Source organism: Lepidochelys olivacea (genome assembly GCF_965140295.1).
Source record: "Lepidochelys olivacea isolate rLepOli2 genome assembly, chromosome: 26".
Lineage (NCBI taxonomy): Eukaryota > Metazoa > Chordata > Testudines > Cheloniidae > Lepidochelys > Lepidochelys olivacea.
The window spans coordinates 6,476,533-6,491,936 of NC_140436.1; positions in this window are offsets into that span (position 1 = coordinate 6,476,533).

Below are 15,404 nucleotides of genomic sequence, written 5' to 3' on the forward strand. Positions count from 1 at the left end.
CATATAGTTTAACCTCCATAACATTATATTAGCCATAGTAATTTTACACAAGGTGTAACTGCCTCCCCCATGCCCACAGAGTTTTCATGCACACCCACCAAAGCAACAATCTGATCCCCCAGAGCCACCCCAAGGCTCAGTGTTCCCATCATTCCTCCCCTTTTCCTTTTCTTTTACCTGTGCGCGCACACACAAAATTCTCTTTTGCCTAACATTCTTTGCACTGGTTTCAGAGTAACAGCCAACTGTACCCCGATTACACTTCCATCTTGTACAACTAAACACAACCTGGGGCAGCCAAGTTAAGTTCCAGTAGAAACCCCTTACATTCCTTTAGTGATTTTGATTACATTACCCAAGTCTAATAATTTTGACCAGATTCTCTCTCCGCCTGCAGCAGTCCCTTATAGACCATTTCAGTGGGGAAAGGGCCCATTCCCCCTCAGAATAGCTGTAAAGGCTTCTGGGGACAGAAGCCTAGTGGTGGTAGTAGCCACTCTACCTGACCCCCTTGGATAATTTAATGACCAAGCCTCCATCCAATGTGACTGCACAGAGTTGCACATACAGTTACATTGATATAACTGGGTTTTTTCATTAAAGAAAAACTTCCTTCTTGTAACACCACAACTGCTACCTTTTACCATTTCCACAACTCCCAAATGTTTACTTTCCTGCAAACCCTGTATCATCAATTTTTGCAAAAGCTATTTGTAACTTTTCACTCACTTCTTTAAATCATTTACTGCTACATTTAGTTCTTTCAGGTAGTGCAATTTGTCTGTAACAACTTAGCCGCCAAGTACAATTATTGCCACACAGCTGCCTTAATCTGTGCTGTCTTTTCCTTGAGACTGTTCAAAGAGGCAGTAAAACATTTGTCTCCATGGGTGCCCATGGATCTTTTACTCCAAAAATTCCAGTGGAACACAGCAGACCTCCGTCATACTTTGTCCAAAATAACCAAAAACATCTCACATAAGTATCCAAAGTACCCTCCATTAAAGCTTCAGAAAAATAAGAGAGTGTGAAAAGGCAGGGGGAGAGGTGGAAAGAAACCAATTAAGCCTGTCAGGTCAGTTTAAAGTATAGGCTACCAGCAGCAAATTAAGTAAACCAAAGAAAAGAAGAAAAGGACATAGTTAGCTCTGAGCCAAGCGTAGTCTCCCTGGGTTGCAACAGTTGGGAACCCTTATTCCCAGGTTCTCATTCTGGCTCTGGAGAAGAGTGGGGGTTGTTACCGGCTCCTGCAAACCCTGCCATTTTGCACTTTGAAACCTTTTTTTTTCCCCTTCTTCTTTTTCTTCCTCTCCACTCCCCGAGGACCAAGTCCCAGCTCCAGTCTCTAAAGGTAGTCTGTTAACTCTGCTTTTGATTTTAAACCCTGTTGTGCCAAAACATCTTTCACTACCCCTAACTAATTTACAACCCTTCAGCAGCCCTTGCTGAAGCAGCACCAAATTTGAAAGATTCCTGGCAGCTTCCCATAATGCTGCCCTTACTTCAAACCTCTCCCTGGAAGGCATTCAGTCCCCATGGGCAGGGACCTTCTTCCGCTACCCATATACAAGGAGGGTGGGCTCCTCAGCCAACCCCCATCCCTCTGGGTCCCCTAACACTTCCTCCATTTCCTTTTTACTCTCATCCCAGGTTGACCCCTGCACCTGGTATGGGCCCTGGTTCTTCCTTATCCATTTATCCAAAAAAATCCTTTACCCTGGCTTGCCAGAACCCGCAACTACCATCCCAAGAGTTCATGATACCCCCACACCACAAGCAGCTGCGTGGACTGTTGGGGAGGGGGACTTACAGGTGGCCACTCACCTATCCGATGCGATGCATCCAAGTCACCGGCACCAAGATGTTAGGGGGCTTATTCCTTCACCCACTTACTTCCCTGGTCCTTCTCGCATGAACAGAGAGCAACAATACCCGAAGTCCAAAGGTGCAAACAATTCAATGTTTATTGGGGTGAACTTCCAGTAAGCATGATTCCAGTTTCCTTCCTTAGTGTCCCCCTTCCCAGCTCTGACACCACAGAGCCTTACACCTGTGTCCCTGTTCCCATTCCTGCCCTTAGCCAAACATGATTCCAATTCTCGCCCCCCTCCCGTTCCCATTTCCCCCACACACCCACTGCCTGATTGACTGCAGACTACATAGTAAAACTTGAGTTCAGCTTAGCTATACCTTAACCAATCATTTTCCTGAAATGTAACTAACCAATCCTAACATATTGTAACATGATTATGTAACCAATTCTATCCCACCACCTTAATTAGTTTACACCCAGCAAAATTAATTATACAGCAGACAGGAACAATCACAGAACCAGACAGAGATTATACAGACAAATAGTTGGGAAATGGGGACTACAGTGATAGAAAAATACAGACATGAGGGGTTTCAGAGTAACAGCCATGTTAGTCTGTATTTGCAAAAAGAAAAGGAGTACTTGTGGCACTTTAGAGACTAACCAATTTATTTGAGCATAAGCTTTCGTGAGCTACAGCTCACTTCATCGGATGCGTACTGTGGAAAGTTTAGAAGATCTTATTATATACACACAAAGCATGAAAAAATACCTCCTCCCACCCCACTCTCCTGCTGGTAATAGCTTATCTAAAGTGACCACTCTCCTTACATTGTGTATGATAATCAAGGTGGGCCATTTCCAGCACAAATCCAGGGTTTAACAAGAACGTCGGGGGGGGGGGGGAGGTAGGAAAAAACAAGGGGAAATAGGCTACCTTGCATAATAACTAAGCCACTCCCAGTCTCTATTCAAGCCTAAGTTAATTGTATCCAATTTACAACAAAAAAAACTTCAAATCCAGACTCCAGAGAGAAACTGCTGAATTGGAATTCATTTGCAAATTGGATACATGATTCACTCCACCAAAGGCAGAAATTTCCACCTGCACAACCTGCTTTGCCATAGGCAAACATTGCACTTCTATCAGCCCATCACTGACAATGCCATTATTGCCATTTAAGGATCTTAACTCCAGGGCAGGCATTTGCCTCATAGATGACGGAGGATGTCTGTGTGTGTTTATCTTTCGCAGACACGCTGGATTCACGCCTCCTGCCCCTGCTGCACACAGTCCTTATCACTCAGCAAAGTATACTCTAAGGGCCTCTCTCACCCTGGTTTCAGAGTAGCAGCCGTGTTAGTCTGTATTCGCAAAAAGAAAAGGAGGACTTGTGGCACCTTAGAGACTAACAAATTCATTTGAGCATAAGCTTTCGTGAGCTACAGTTCACTTCATCGGATGCAACACCTGGTATAAATCATGAGTAACTCAGTGGAAGCCACTGAGGGTACACTAGTGTAAAACTGGCACAAGTGAGAGGAGAATCAGGCCCTCGATGAGTCACCAAGGTCAGCTGAAAAGGGGTTGGGAACTGGAGCTGGTTTCGGATCCCAAATCCCCATCCCACCTCCCAGTCTCTCTACCTCCTATTCAAAACAAAATTGTTTGCAAAACTAATTTCCCAGTGCTCTAACAGCCTCTTGAAACAGGACCACTGGGACAAACAGACCAGTGATCCAATATTCTGCCTCCAACAGTGACCAAGACCAGGGGCTCCCAAGGAAGGTGTAAAATGCCTATAATAGCTGATGACATCATAACCTGCTCATAGGGGAAGTTTCTTCTTCACCTTGCACAGTTAATGGTTAACCTTGCACAGTGGTGTCTTATGCCCTGAAGCTGAAGGGAGTTTATGGCTCAGATCCTCCTACGTATTTAGGCACCGAACTCCTGTGGGCACCTAAAAGCTTTTGAGGATCTGGCTCCATATCCCTTAGACATTTTTGTCCTGTCTGTTGCTTATGTCCATGTATTTAAGGAGTGCATGAAGATATTTGAATGCTGACCTCCCATTCCAATGGTTTTCCAGGCTTATTGTTTAACTGCAATTCCCTTGGCATGCATGGGTTTTGAATTCTAATATTAAGTTGCAGTCTCGGCCTGTCAGCACTTTTGTCTGTTCATTTTTACGAAGGGGAGTTGAGATCAAGTGACCGTCTTGAGCCTCCCCTTCAGGGTAATCAAATAATTTTCTCATGAATGGAAGGTTCATTCCTCTTAAAGGTAGGAAGGGTGGTCTGAGGTTAAGACATTGGGCTGGGGCTCATGAGAATGGAATTTAATTCCCAGCTGAACCAGAATATAACCCTGGAGAAGTAACACCTAAGTCTCATGCTAAAAAGTGATTTAGGCACTTAAGAGCAAAATTCCATCACTTTTGAACATGAGGCTTAGGCTCCTAAATCGGTTAGGCTGAGTACACTGACACCTGAATACTTATAAAAATCTGGGTCTTAACCTCTGCGTGCCTTAGGTCCCCATCTGTCAAATGAAGATGTTAATTTTTTTTCTCCCACCCTCTGGCTGGTCTTGTCTATTTAGCACAGAAGCTCTTTGGGGTGGGTACCGCCTCTCACTGTATACTTCCTAACACAATGGGTCCCCAGTCTCACTTTGGACCTCCAGGTGCTATTGTGACACATGTACAGTTCTCCCCATTGTTCTCATGATCTGCTCTTTTCTGCTCTCCCCATTGTTCTCATTATCTCTCTTTTGGACATTACAAAAGCCACGTGAAAAATGGTGTGCCTGTGTTATGAATAATAAAATGAATGTTACAAATAAGACCAAGGAGTACTTGTGGCACCTTAGAGACTAACCAATTTATTTGAGCATGAGCTTTCGTAAGCTACAGCTCACTTCATCGGATGCATACCGTGGAAACTGCAGAAGACATTATATACACACAGAGACCATGAAACAATACCTCCTCCCACCCCACTGTCCTGCTGGTAATAGCTTATCTAAAGTGATCATCAAGTTGGGCCATTTCCAGCACAAATCCAGGTTTTCTCACCCTCCGCCCCCCCCCCCCCCCACACACACACACAAACTCACTCTCCTGCTGGTAATAGCCCATCCAAAGTGACCACTCTCTTCACAATGTGTGAATACCAAAGTCAATGGGAATTTGTTTGTTCTGGTTTTATTTTAGATCAAAGTTCCTGTAGCAGCTTAGTTCATGGGCCTGCAGAGAAAGGGTTAAGAAGTTGGCTTCTTGTGTGGCCCAATTCTGATCCCACTGAATTCAAAGAGATAAATACCTTTGTCTTCAATGGAAGCTGGCTCAGGCCATTGCTCAGCTCCAAAAAGAACAGGAGTACTTGTGGCACCTTAGAGACTAGCAAATTTATTTGAGCATAAGCTTTCGTGAGCTACAGCTCACTTCATCGGATGCATTCAGTGGAAAATACAGTGGGGAGATTTACATACATAGAGAACATGAAACAATGGGTGTTACCATACACACTGTAAGGAGAGTGATCACTTAAGGTGAGATATTACCAGCAGGAGGGTGGGCGGGGGAACCTTCTGTAGTGATAAGCAAGGTGGGCCATTTCCAGCAGTTGACAAGAACGTCTGAGGAACGGTGGGGGGTGGAATAAACATGGGGAAATAGTTTTACTTTGTGTAATGACCCATCCACTCCCAGTCTCTATTCAAGCCTAAGTTAATTAGGCCAAGAAGGCCAATGGCATTTTGGGATGTATAAGTAGGGGCATAGCGAGCAGATCGAGGGACGTGATCGTTCCCCTCTATTCGACATTGGTGAGGCCTCATCTGGAGTACTGTGTCCAGTTTTGGGCCCCACACTACAAGAAGGATGTGGATAAATTGGAGAGAGTCCAGCGAAGGGCAACAAAAATGATTAGGGGTCTAGAACACATGTCTTATGAGGAGAGGCTGAGGGAGCTGGGATTGTTTAGCCTGCAGAAGAGAAGAATGAGGGGGGATTTGATAGCTGCTTTCAACTACCTGAAAGGGGGTTCCAAAGAGGATGGCTCTAGACTGTTCTCAATGGTAGCAGATGACAGAACGAGGAGTAATGGTCTCAAGTTGCAGTGGGGGAGGTTTAGATTGGATATTAGGAAAAACTTTTTCACTAAGAGGGTGGTGAAACACTGGAATGCGTTACCTAGGGAGGTGGTAGAATCTCCTTCCTTAGAGGTTTTTAAGGTCAGGCTTGACAAAGCCCTGGCTGGGATGATTTAACTGGGAATTGGTCCTGCTTCGAGCAGGGGGTTGGACTAGATGACCTTCAGGGGTCCCTTCCAACCCTGATATTCTATGATTCTAATTGTATCCAGTTTGCAAATTAATTCCAATTCAGCAGTCTCTTGTTGCAGTCTGTTTTTGAAGTTTTTTTGTTGAAGAATTGCCACTTTTAGGTCTGTAATCGAGTAACCAAAGAGACTGAAGTATTCTCCAACTGGTTTTTGGATGTTATAATTCTTGACCTCTGATTTGTGTCCATTTATTCTTTTACGTAGAGATGTCCAGTTTGACTAATATACATGGCAGAGGGGCATTGCTGGCACATGATGGCATATATCACATTGGTAGATGTGCAGGTAAACGAGCCTCTGATAGTGTGGCTGATGTGATTAGGCCCTACGATGGTGTGCCCTGAATAGATATGTTGACACAGTTGGCAATGGGCTTTGTTGCAAGGATAGGTTCCTGGGTTAGTGGTTCTGTTGTGTGGTGTGTGGTTGCTGGTGAGTATTTGCTTCAGGTTGGGGGGCTGTCTGTAAGCAAGGACTGGCCTTTCTCCCAAGATCTGTGAGAGTGATGGGTCGTCCTTCAGGATAGGTTGTAGATCCTTGATGATGCGCTGGAGAGGTTTTAGTTGGGAGCTGAAGGTGACGGCTAGTGGCATTCTGTTGTTTTTTTGTTGGGCCTGTCCTGTAGTAGGTAACTTCTGGGTACTCTTCTGGCTCTATCAATCTGTTTCTTTACTTCCGCAGGTGGGTATTGTAGTTGTAAGAATGCTTGATAGAGATCTTGTAGGTGTTTGTCTCTGTCTGAGGGGTTGGAGCAAATGCGGTTGTATCGTAGAGCTTGGCTGTAGACAATGGATTGTGTGGTGTGGTCAGGGTGAAAGCTGGAGGCATGTAGGTAGGAATAGCGGTCAGTAGGTTTCTGGTATTTATGTGACACGCGTTATTTATGACACGCGTTGTAAAATGCAAAGTTTATTGGTTTGATCTTGGGCAAAAAGTCCCTGTCCCTTTAGGAACTTTGCTTTTGCCCTCTCCAAATGTAGCTTAGCTTCAGTGGTGCTGCATGACAGGAGTTTGTGGATCCTTTGGTGTGTGTAAGATGTGTTCCAGCAGTTATAGGGTTAAAGCCAAAACCTCCTGTCTCCTTGAGTTAAGGCGGCTCTTTTTGCTGGAGAAAGCGGAGAAGCCCTGCCCTGCTGAGTCATCTCCTGTGCTGACATAATTATCAAAGAATGCACACATGGACTTTGCCCTAAACCAGTGGCTCTCAAACTTTTTGTGTTGGTGACCCCTTCCAGACAGCAAGCCTGAGTTGACATCCTCCCCGCCCCCGTTTATAAATTAAAAACACTTTTTTATATTTAACACTCTTTTAAGTTGTTTTAAATGAATGTACCTTTTCTCATCACTTTTAAATTAAGACTAACACATTTTTATTGAATTATTGTTAGAAGCAGAAAAACTATTTTTAAAAAATATTTACTGTTTAATACTGGGGGCAGGTGGCCGCATAATGAAACTGTGTCAATATCATTTTCGCAGCAGACTTAGTACCCCATTGTCATCCTTGTTTCTGGCAGCAGGTGCTGGCTTCAGAGTCGAGTGGTGGGATAGCAGCAGCTGCTGGCCGGGCACCCAGCTCTGAAGGCGGCGTTGCTGCCAGCAGCAGCACAGAATTGCAGAAGTAAGGGTGGCAATGCCATACCATGCCACCCTTACTTCTGTGTAACATTTGACCTTTGCACTGGGAGAGGTGGCTATGGGGGGGGCACGAAGGGAAATTTTGGGGTGGCTTTGGCTCCCGCAGCCGCCCCACCCTCCCACCCAGTGCTGCCCCATCTGTGTGTCTGACTGTTAAATTTACTTTTTTTTTTTTTTTGGTGTGCTGATCTCAATGTTCTGATTGGTCTGCAGTTTAATGCAGCTCTTCAGCTGCTGAACAATCAAGCCCTCTAATGCAGTCTCCGTCCCACCTTTTTAGTCTCACGGCAACAAACCTGAGCACATGATACTACAATCCCTGCAGTCCCATTTCCTTAAAGTGGTGATAATAAAAATATATATTTTGTTTAGGAGCAATGATCATTGCTTTATATGTTTACAATACTTTCTGAAGTAAATACGCTGCACTGCTGTGGAAGGGTATTATATATTTTATAGCAGTTGCTCTCTGTTTTGTGCATGTACTTTTGACCCCCACGTAATAACTTCATGACCCCAGAGGGGGTCACAACCCCCAGATTGAGAGCCCCTGCCCTAAACCATTGCTTCCTGCCTCCCTCACCCCAACACATCAGCCTCCGCCTCCTTTCCCTGATCAGAGTGTATTAGAAAATCCCCTGAATATTCTTGGAGAATTTTTTTAATAATCAACAATGTCAATACCCTTGCATTACCAAGACAACCAAGATCCTGCATCAATGAGTAACCTGCCACAATGAATCATAAGAAGGGCCATATTGGATCAGACCAATGGTCCATCTAGCCCAGTATCCTTTCTTCTGACAGTGACTGATGCCAGATGCTTCAGAGGGAGTAAAGAAGACAGTGCATACAGAACAACCCAGTGACAAACCAGGGTGCAGTAACCCTCCTTCCTGAGCACCCTACAATAATAAAGCAGAGATTGCAGTCTAAGGATTGACAGGCAACCCTACATCAACAAGCTAGCATGCACAGCCCAGCTCTTGAGAGTAGACTCCCAATAATAGATCTGTGCATGCAGCTAAGCTGTCTTGAGCAATTCACCAATAACAAACCAAGGGCCAGATCCCGTAATTGGATCTGCATGGAGACAACCCAACAGTTGCATTGAGCCTCACTGACTTCATTCAGGTTCCATGCAGGCACAGGGGTCTGCTCATGTAGATACGCTTGTGGTTGGCGTATCTACATGAGCAGACCCCTGTGCCTGCATGGCGTACAAGGCGTAAAGCTTATAATTGGCACAATAAACCAGCGCCCAGCGGCAGCCCTACAGTTGGGAGAAAATATTAAAGCCCCTGCAGTGAGCCCCAAAATATTCTTGCCTGTGTGCTCCTATTTAAAGCCAAAGTTTCAGATGGGCCTCTAAACAATGCAACTGGAAAATCTGTGCAACACACCCCATTACAGACTGCAAAGAAGCCCCTTCACATCTGTGTTTCCAAACAAATGCTCTAGCAGGGGCATTTAAAAAAAACATTTGCAAATGGGATCCTTACTTTAAACCAATTCTATGGGAACATCAGAAAAGATGATGAGGGTGAATCCTACAAAGTGTTCTGGTGCCCAGGAGAGTCACTGGAGGGGAGCAGAAGGGTCCCACAAAAAGGTAGGGGATGGGGGTAGTAATTGATGTGGCAGGAAGAGGGGCATGTCAAGGTTCCTCCCCCACTCTGAACTCTAGGGTACAGATGTGGGGACCTGCATGAAAAACCTCCTAAGCTTATCTTTACCAGCTTAGGTCAAAACTTCCCCAAGGTACAAAATATTACACCCGTTATCCTTGGACTGGCCGCTACCACCACCAAACTAATACTGGTTACTGGGGAAGAGCTGTTTGGACGCGTCCTTCCCCGCAAAATACTTCCCAAAACCTTGCACCCCACTTCCTGGACAAGGTTTGGTAAAAAGCCTCACCAATTTGCCTAGGTGACTACAGACCCAGACCCTTGGATCTTAAGAACAATGAACAATCCTCCCAACACTTGCACCCCCCTTTTCCTGGGAAATGTTGGATAAAAAGCCTCACCAATTTGCATAGGTGACCACAGACCCAAACCCTTGGATCTGAGAACAATGAAAAAGCATTCAGTGTTTTACAAGAAGACTTTTAATAAAAAATAGAAGTAAATAGAAATAAAGAAATCCCCCCTGTAAAATCAGGATGGTAGATATCTTACAGGGTAATTAGATTCAAAAACATAGAGAACCCCTCTAGGCAAAACCTTAAGTTACAAAAAAGATACACAGACAGAAATAGTTATTCTATTCAGCACAATTCTTTTCTCAGTCATTTAAAGAAATCATAATCTAACACATACCTAGCTAGATTACTTACTAAAAGTTCTAAGGCTCCATTCCTGGTCTATCCCTGGTAGAAACCAGCATACAGACAGACACAGACCCTTTGTTTCTCTCCCTCCTCCCAGCTTTTGAAAGTATCTTATCTCCTCATTGGTCATTTTGGTCAGGTGCCAGCGAGGTTACCTTTAGCTTCTTAACCCTTTACAGGTGAGAGGAGCTTTCCCCTGGCCAGGAGGGATTTCAAAGGGGTTTACCCTTCCCTTTATATTTATGACAGGGCATATCAAATTGTTCAGGGGAGGATCACTTGTGACCCTGTTCAGTGTTTATATATATTGAGCAGGGGAGGTGGGACCCATCTCTTCCTAAACTTCATGTCTTTTTACCTAGCTACAGGCCTGCCCCAGGGGTGGAAGGACTGGTAGTCCTGTACAGTTCTATAGGAGACATTTCTTGCCAGTGAGAGGCCATTTCAAAGGCCTTGATCCACCAGATTATGGACAAGGTAGTGTGATCCAGTGGTTAAGACACTGATTTGGGTCTCAGGAGATGTGAGTTCAATTCCTACCTCTGCCATTAAGCCCCTGGGTGACTTTGAGCAAATCGCATTGTGTCTGTATTTCCCCTTGTCTGTCTCATCTATTTAAATGGTAAGCTCTTCGAGGCAGTGACTGTCTCACTGTGTGTTTGTACAGCGCCTGGTACAATGAGGCACCGCTTTTGCCTTGCTGTGTGCTGCTGTGATATGAATAAATAATAATTCACACATAACTTTAAGAACAGGAATGGTCTCATTGAAGCCAAGCGAGGCAAATCAGTGACTTTCTCTTATGGTCTAGAAATCTCACATATGGAGCTGCACAAAACTTCTAGAATTCACCTCGTCATCTTGCCAAAAGCACTGCTGAGCACAATGGAACCCAGGTTCGATGGGAGGGGTGCAGAGGTGGAGCCAGTGTGCCATGAGCTGGATGGGGTGGGGTGGTTGGTTTTGTACTTTCTTAGAGCTTTGCCAGGTTCTTTTTACGTCCTCAGTTTAAATAGTTTTATGGTCTTGTAAAATCTAAACAACCACAGAGAAAAGCAAATAAACTCACACCTATAAAAGAATTTCTGTTCCTCTTGCTTATGATATCTCTGTAACCACAACCCTGTATGCAACAAGTGAATGTGTCCTGTATTCAGTACAGATTGGCAGCTACATCAGAACGTGTCTGCCGCTATGACTGGTCAGAAAAGGAGAATTCCGTTTTCAAACCAAGTTGTGGTTCTGCTATTTGTTGCCCTTCTGCTGTGAAGCAAAACCAAGAGCTACTGCAATCTTTAATGCAGAGAGAGAGAGAGACAGAGACACACTGGATTAGATAAAACAAGTTTATTAACTACAAAGAGAGAGATTTTAAGTGAGTACAAGCCATGAGGCATAAGATTCAGAAATGGTTACATGAAAAATAAGGATAAAAAGCTTTCTCGTGCCTAACTTAACAAACTATATTAGATTCAAGCAAAGTTTCTCTACATATGCTTCCAGCAGTATTACTGACCAACCTCGAGGTCAGGACCTCTCCCCCAAGTCCGACGTCTGCTTCTTTTGTCTTCTCGGGTGCAAAGGGTGAGGTGGATAGTGAGACAGAGAGGGGTCCCTTGGGGTGTTTGCCGCTCCTTTTTATAATTTCAGTTCCCCTTTGGAAAGCATTTCCAGCTGAAAATCCGGAGACAAAGAGTCCGTGTGGAAGGAGGTTCCCTGCTGGGTTTTTTCCACCTGTGTGAGCTTTCTTTGTTTTCTCCCTTCCCCCTTTCTGCTTGATGACTCTGTTTACTGCCTAAATGCAAATTAAGATGAGTATACACTCCTTTGTTCCAGACAGGTCTGTTTGACCAATTTGGTGCAATGTGAGTCTGAACATATATATTTTTAACATTGTACAGGAGGGAATTTATCACTTTACACACAATGCTACTGCACACATTTTTACCATGATCTTACTGATCAGCAAGTTACGAGTTTTCAAACGATACCTCACCAGGCATACCTTGTACCAAGATTATTACAACAGTGGCTCAGGTATGAGTACAGGGGTGCATTCCGGCGCAGGGGTCCCTCCAGATCAGAACTGAGGGACACTACACTGGAAACATGCCCTGCATCAGTTTGTGCTGTGCCTGTTCTGTGAGGAAGCAGAGGACTTCAGAGGGCAAAGCTGTCAAGCTGCCACCCTTCAACAGTAGAACATTTTCTGAGAAATAAATGAGCAGGGCTTTAGTTTGTGACGCAAAAAAGCTCTGGTTTGGCTGCAGGGTCTGGGTGTATAAGGAAGGTCTTGCCAAGCAGCTTCGCTTCCTTTGGACGATCCCCAAGGTTGTGGGGGCAGGCTCACTTAGCATGCTGCCTTTTGGATCTCTGTGCAATCAGGTGACAAAGGGCTTCCTGCTCTGGAAGCATCCAGACAACTTAGAATCAGGACTCCGGGGACCACCTGCTAGGTTTTTTCCCAGAAGACTATCTTTCCATCCATCATAGGGCTATTGTTTTAAGAAACTGCTGTTCGTGCTCTGGTAGATGGTTTCCTTTGATTGGAACCACAGGACTCTCACAAGGTTTCCGCTGACATTTCCAGCTGGAGAAGAAATTTCTCAGCTCTGACAAGCATGCTGGGAAGAAAAAAGGGCCACATTTTCTAGTGGCATAATTCCACTGACTTCAGTGGAGTGGCATCAGCAGATAATTTGGCCCAGGAAGGCCTCAGACCCCCTGCACACTTGGCACACTCTTTATGCAGAAATCTGAGGTGATCAGGCCCTGTAATGGGTCACGGGTGGATAAGGAATATTAAAGGAAATGTTTCTCAAAAGGAGGAGTACTTGTGGCACCTTAGAGACTAACACATTTATTTGGGCATAAGCTTTTTGTGGGCTTCATCGGATGCATGCAGTGGAAAATACAGTCGGAAGATACATATACACAGAGAACATGAAAAAATGGGTGTTGCCATACCAACTGTAATGAGACTAATCAATTAAGGTGGGCTATTATCAGCAGGAGATCCATGTGGAACTTTCACTCCTCTCTGACAAGCCAGTCCTCAGGACTCTCTGGTGCACATGGGCTAAAAAGGGAAGCAGAACACAAGTAAAGCAAGACCTTGCATGTGAAAAAGAGCAATATAGCAATGCATACTTCTGCCCTCCTCACACACTTCATTCAGTTCCCTGCTCCAGCCATGTGCTTTAGAAGTAGAGTGACCAGACAGCAAGTGTGAAAAATCGGGACAGGGGGTGGGGAGTAATAGGCACCTATAGAAGAAAAAGACCCAAATATCAGGACTGTGCCTATAAAATAGGGACATCTGGTCACTCTGTTTAGAAGGGAGAGGAACAAACTGGTGGAGAACACTCTGAGGAGGTGCAGGAGAAGCTAGTGGGGTGACAGTGACAGCTGTAGAAATTGTCTGGGGAATAGGAGATATGTCCCAAATGTGGAAGAGATTTACCTCTATGGGGCAAACTAAATGGAGCTAGGAAGTCTAGTTATGTACATTTGTACATGAGGCATACTGTGCTTATAGCGGCACTGAGTTCCCACTGACCAGTGAGAAGAAACAAACAGTTGCAGTGAACACCTGCTTCTGAAAGGAAATAACAGCGTTGATTCAAAGAGCCCTTTGTGCACAGTAAATGTTTGGCTACTTCAGAGCTGTCTGTTTAGATATCACTTTGATAGGTGCCTTAGAAATATGGATAGATTAGACACATAATAGAGCAGCAGTTGCAACTTCCCCAATTAAAGTTGAGCTGAGCTTTCTGCTGAAGAGAGAATTTTTCATAGAGCTGTAAAATGCACATGCATAGGTAGATTGCCTTGAAAATTGCTGTTTCATACAGCTAGCTGGCAGGGTTTCCTTGATTGGATAAATACTTTTCAAATGAAGACACCTTCAGCATCTCCCACAGATTATGATTGGCCTTAGATTGTATATTTACTGATCGACTTTTTTTTGTCATGAGAAACACCTAGTCTTCGGTCAATGGCTCAATTGTATAAAATTGTTTTGTTAGATGAGCAAAATATACAGAAGTCTTTATTTAGTTTTTCACCACGACGTGATCACAGAGTGACCTGATGCAATGACATTGCCGCTCAGTGGGGTGATCTTGCATTGCACAACACCATGACCGTTTGGTTAAAGTGATACTTTTTTGTACAATGTGATGGGGCTTTGCTCTTTTGTGATGAAGTTTCAATGTGACAAGATGACATTTTAATCCTAAATAGGGATGTTTGGCACACCCTGATGAGGAAGGATGATCCAGTGGTTGGGGCACTAGCCTAAGATCTGGGCAGTCAGGGTTCAATTCCTGATCTGCTACAGACTTCCTGTATAACCTTGAGAAAGTTACTTAGTTTCAGTTCCCTAGCTGTAAATGGGGATAATAGCACTTCCCTACCTTACAGGGATGTTGTGAGAAGAAATATATTAAAGATTGACGTGCTTTGAGATCTACTGATGAAAAGTGCTATATAAGAGCTAAGTATTATTGCATTGTGTTGTGAATTGATTATGATGCGTCAAGACAATCTCTCCTTTTTTATTCCAGCATTCAGCACAATGGGACCCCCTATCTGATTGCTGCATTTGGGTGCTACTGTAGGATAAATGAAATTAAATAATAATAATAATAATAATGAGGAATTTTTCTTTATTATGTTGTGAGGATGATGCTTTGCAAGTTGGATGACACTTGACCCCCCCAGAGGTAATGTGGTGATAGTGTCACAATATATTATGATGCCATAGAATCATAGGACTGGAAGGGACCTTGGGAGGTCATTTAGTCAAGGCCCCTGCACTCATGGCAGGACTAAGTATTATCTAGACCATCCCTAACAGGTGTTTGTCCAACCTGCTCTTAAAAATCTCCAATGACGGAGCTTCCACAACCTCCCTAGGCAATTTATTCCAGTGCTTAACCCCCCTGACACGAAGTTTTTCCTAATGTCCAACCTAAACCTCCCTGGCTACAATTTAAGCCCATTGTTTCTTGTCCTATCCTCAGAGGTTAAGAACAATTTTTCTCCCTCTTCCTTGTAACAACCTATGTACTTGAAAACTGTTATCATGTCCCCTCTCAATCTTCTCTTTTCCAGACTAAACAAACCCGATTTTTTCCAATCTTCCCTCATAGGTCATGTTTTCTAGACCTTTCATCATTTTTGTTGCTCTTCTCTGGATTTTCTCCATGATTTGAGGTGAAATGAAACTTCAAACAAAGCTAATGATATGATGTGATAACGTTT